The sequence below is a fragment of the Jaculus jaculus genome, chromosome 12 (genome assembly GCF_020740685.1).
Source record: "Jaculus jaculus isolate mJacJac1 chromosome 12, mJacJac1.mat.Y.cur, whole genome shotgun sequence".
Lineage (NCBI taxonomy): Eukaryota > Metazoa > Chordata > Mammalia > Rodentia > Dipodidae > Jaculus > Jaculus jaculus.
The window spans coordinates 71,218,606-71,223,759 of record NC_059113.1 but is presented as its reverse complement, the minus strand read 5'-3'; the positions used below and the strand labels follow the sequence as shown (position 1 = coordinate 71,223,759).

At 39.3% G+C, this 5,154-nt stretch overlaps 1 pseudogene; it reads left to right on the top strand.

The window, feature by feature from the left end:
* Positions 1-384: 384 nt before the first annotated feature.
* LOC101612991 lies at positions 385-2,030 on the top strand (annotated as a pseudogene).
* Positions 2,031-5,154: the final 3,124 nt, after the last annotated feature.

Below are 5,154 nucleotides of genomic sequence, written 5' to 3'. Positions count from 1 at the left end.
TTCTTTGTTCTTTCATTCAGACTTTCCCCACACAGAGAGGGGAGGAGGGAAGGAGGGATGGAGAGAGCACTATGGTATTAGTCTCCTTGATCAATTTTCAATACTTATTTATTGAGCACTTACAGGTGTTGGGGGCTTTTCTAGATTTGAAATGTAATGATTGGAAAAAGCAGAACTCCTGCTATAAAAAAAATATGTTCCAGTAGTGGAAAAAATAAGAACATTTAAAAGTATACAGTATATTAGATGATGACAAATATAACTAAGAAATATGGAGAGAGATTAATAAATTAGTAAAGCATAGCCAAAGCAATGGGTTAAACATACGAATGTGTAAAAATCCGTGGTAGGTTGTTCTTCCGCTGATGCAGCGGCGTCGCGAAGATGACTGCCCACGGGGGCTCTGCAGTGTCGTCGGCGCTGAAGGGGTTAATCCAGCAATTGACCACCATCACCGTTGCAAGTGAAAATGTAGGAAAACATACGCTTGAAGCTTGCAACAATAATCTGGAGATGGCGGTCACTACGCTTTTGGATGGTGGAGGAATTGCTGAAGAGCCCAGTACCAGTTCAGCAAGTGTCTCTATTATCAGACCACACACCGAAGAGAGAGAGAAGGAATGGGTGCACTGAAGCCTCCAGCCAGTGCAAACTTCAGAACTCCAGACACAGGTTCTGGGGAATTGAACCTGGTCCTTTGGCTTTGCAGAGAAGAAGTATGTGCCCCAGTTCCTCAAAAGCAAGAAATATTAGTGGAACCAGAACCTTTGTTTGGTGCTCCTGAAAGACGACGACCTGTGCGTTCAATATTTGATGGTTAACGGGACTTCCAAACTGAAACTATTAGGCAAGAACAGGAATTAAGAAATGGAGGAGCAATAGATAAAAAATTGACCACCCTCGCAGATCTATTCCGGCCACCCATTGACTTGATGCACAAAGGCAGCTTTGAAACACAGACAGATTCAGAGGAGAGAGAGAGTGTGTATGGTCGCACGAGGACCTCCAGCCACAGCAAACAAACTCCAGGCCAAAGAGTGTGGACAGATGCATAATAAGTGGCTGATGATAAACATTCAAAATGTTCAAGACTTTGCATGCCTCAACCGTGACGTATGGAGCAATGAAGCTGTGAAGAACATTATTCGGGAACATTTCATTTTCTTGCAGGTTTATCATGACAGTGAAGAAGGTCAGAGATATATACAGTTCTATAAATTAGGGGATTTCCCCTATGTTTCCATCTTGGACCCACGAACAGGTCAGAAGCTAGTAGAATGGCATCAATTAGACCTATCTTCTTTCTTGGACCAAATGACAGGATTTCTGGGTGAACATGGGCAACTGGATGGACTTTCTAGTAGCCCCCTCCCCCCAAAAAAATGTGCCCGATCTGAAAGCCTTATAGATGCAAGTGAAGACAGCCAGCTCAAAGCTGCCATCAGAGCCTCCTTGCAAGAGACACATTTTGATTCAACACAGGCAAAACAGGACAGCTGTTCGGATGAAGAGTCTGAATCTGAGCTTTTTTCTGGCAATGAGGAGTTCATATCTGTCTGTGGCTCTGAAGAAGAAGAAGAAATAGAGAATCTTACCAAGTCCAGAAAATCTCCTCACAAAGATTTGGGGCACAGAAAAGAGGAGAACAGAAGGCCACAGACTGAGCACCCAGCCAGAACTGAGCCTGAGACAGCCTCAAACCACCAAGGATTGCCAGCTATGGATCCAGAGATATTGGAGATGTCACCTGAAAAGTCAGATGAATAGTGGAGGGAGTAGATGTAAATGGACCAAAAGCACAGCTGTTGTTGCGGTACCCAGATGGAAAAAGGGAACAGAACACTCTTTCGGAGCAAGCTAAACTGCTAGCTTTGGTGAAGCATGTTCAGTCTAAAGGATACCCAAATGAACGTTTTGAACTTCTCACCAACTTCCCTTGCAGGAAGCTCTCTCATCTGGATTATGACATTACTTTACAAGAGGCAGGCCTTTGTCCTCAAGAGACTGTTTTTGTACAGGAAAGAAATTAACACTGTAACCTGGCCTCTCTCATTTTTTCTCTCCCATTTTTCTCTTTTCCTATGAAATACCATGTTACTATGTATGCATTTTGGTCCATAGGACCTTAGAACCAAAGTTGGGCAAGCAAGTCAACTTTTATTTCCTGTTCTCACTTGCAGTCGCTGTCCCTTTTTTTTTCCTCCTCCCTCTCTCCTCTGTTTCCCACTTTGTTTCTTAACCTAATCAAATGACCAAATAGAAATATGAAGATAAGATCTCTGTCAGTACTAGCAGGAGGAAATTTATGTTCTAATAACTGGTCTCTCCCTTTCATGATACTTTTTTGGGATCCAATCATACTGCCCCTCAGACTCCTTTGACAAAGAATACCTAGGGGCAGAATAAAAACAACCTCTTTCCAAGCCCCTGTTTAGTAGGGAGAGGAAAATCTCTTAACATACATTTTGTTCTTTGTGTAGGAAGATCTCAAGAAATATACAGGCAATTGTTTATGTGGGAAAAGCATCCTTTATAATACTGGTTGCCATATTTAAGTTTTTCACAAAGGATTTCCATTTTCCAGTTAACAAGAGTTATTTCCTTGATTTGTGTTATTGTCCAAATGAGTGTATTGCACCACGGCTGTCCTGGCCTGAGACAGTTTTCTTCATCGTTACTTCATTAATATTCATTAAATTCCACCATATAGTCCTAGTGAGCATATTTTGAGTGGGATTGGAAGGTGCTTTCTGGTTTTGCCTGTGCAACATAGTAGTTCTTTTGGCTGTATTGTCTTAAGTCCATAGTGATCTGTAAGAAGGCAGGTGTTCATTATTCATGCAGTACAATAGCTTGTAATTATAACTACTGCGGTTATTGAATGTCCTATGTGCTTAAAGCATACTTATATGTCCCAGTGGGGGAAGAAAAGCCTGCAGCTGAGAGTTGCTAACCATGTTCTTTTGGTTAGAAATAGTGATTCTTTTTTTTTTTGCCCCTGGTTGGAATAATCTCTAAAATGCTCTGGTGACTGATTGACCTTAATTCTTCATGCTGTTTTGTTTTAGAAAATATCAAAACTGAAAGTCTCTGAGAGGAAGACCTCTGCACTCAGTTCCTAAGACAAGTAGTAAGGGGGCCTATGGAGATTACAGTAATCTTCAGATATGGTGAGGGTCTTCTGCCACAAAATCCACATTCAAATTGTAGTTGGTAGAAGCTTCTTCCAGTGTTACTTAGAAGAGGCCATCCTGAATCTCTGTATAATACCATTATTTACTTACCAGCTTCATTATATGCTCAGTTTTCCATTAACCTTTAGAGTCCTCTGATGGGTAACAGTGATTTGGTGGCATAATCAGGACTGACCAGTCACAAAACCATTAATATAGAATGACTATTTGGTCAGTTCAGATTGATTTTTCTACTTGAACATAATTTGCTGTTGCTCAGAGACCTTCCGGGTTCCCATATACTTGAAGATTACTCTCTTGGCAACTAGGGGATTTAAAAGAAAAGATTCTGTGTGTTGCTAGTATACAATTATATGGTTTTTAATAGTTGGATTTTGAGGGAACCTACCTAAAAAATGGGTTATGTATTTCCTCAAGAAAATCATGGGAAATTTTGTTCTTCAGTGAATCCTTTTGAATTAATGTTCTTGCATTTTTTTTCCTAAGTCTGTGTAAGTGGTTATGTATAAGTATATAATTGTATAAATATTTATAAATATATTTATATAATTACAATTTCATTTATACTTGAGTCAAAATTCTCTCTTAGATTGGTGACTGAGTAATACACTTTGGTATTTTTAATAGGCTCTTGAGGCTTAACTAGCAGATTCTGATGTGTTGCGAAAACATGGTTTGTAAATTAATTCCTCAGTTGTATCTCTGTACTTATGTACAAAACTTACTATCTGAGGAATAAAGCTACATACTCCCAGAAGTACAAAAAAAAAAAAAATCCATGGTATATGTTTTAATCAATACCCTCTATGATGAACTTCAGAGGTTTCCAGAGAAATAACAGCAAAATTGATCAACAAGAATAAATTTCAAACATCCAATATCTATGGAGAAATGTTGACATAGGTATTTACCCAGAGATAATAATTTATCTTTCCTTTTCTTTCTTTCCTTCTTTCTTTCTTTCTTTCTTTCTTTCTTTCTTTCTTTCTTTCTTTCTTTCTTTCTTTCAGAGAGACAGATAGAAAGAAAGAGTGAATGGGTGTGCTAAGGCTTCTAGCCACTGTAAACAAACTTCAGATTCATGAACCACCTTGTGTATTTGGCTTATGTAAATACTGGTAAATCTAACCTGCATCCCTAGGCTTCGCATACAAACAACTTAACTGCTAAGCCATCTCTTCAACCCTGCCTTGCTTTTCCTATAGGAGCTACATTTCAGGGAAACCAAAAGATGATGAGAGAAAAAATATTCTTTCTAGAAGAATTCCATAATAAATGTTAAAGGAACAATCTAATCAGAAAAACCTCCATTTTGTAGCACAGAATGAAAGGATTCTGGGAGATGATCAGCATGCTTCAGTGATCAGACAAGAGTTTTCAGAGACTACTCAATCTCACAATGCTGAAAAAATAATTGAATATCTTTACTCATTGTAGTAGTTTAAATTTGTGTTCCCCTATGGACTCAAATGTTTTATTTTAAAGCTTGTTACCTGGATTTCTAGCTGTCTGGCTGCAAGAGGTATCATTGTGGATAGATCCTGGGGTTTAGCACTAAGGTGTTATTGAGGGGCTGATCTATTTCCAGTCAAAAGGTATGCAGCGTGCTTGCACTCTGTCTGGGATTCCCTGCTATTGGTTTGGTGCTTGCTTTTGGTGGTGCTGGTGGAAGTTTCTTCTCTCTCTATTTGGATCTGTGAAAGGGGCCAGCCTCTTTTACCATTATGCAGTGTCTCCTGAATCTGTAAGCCTGAACTAAATTCTGCCCTCCCATAAACTATGTCTGGTTTGGGGTTCATCCCAGCATCATGAAGCTGACAACAACACTCATCTTTTGTTGTCAAAAAACAAGAGGTACACAGAATTAATTGCAAATATTCTTGCTCAAAGAAATAAACAGGCCTCCAGTTAAGCAAGCAATTTGCAGAAGCTACATAAGAACCACAAAGAATACACTCAG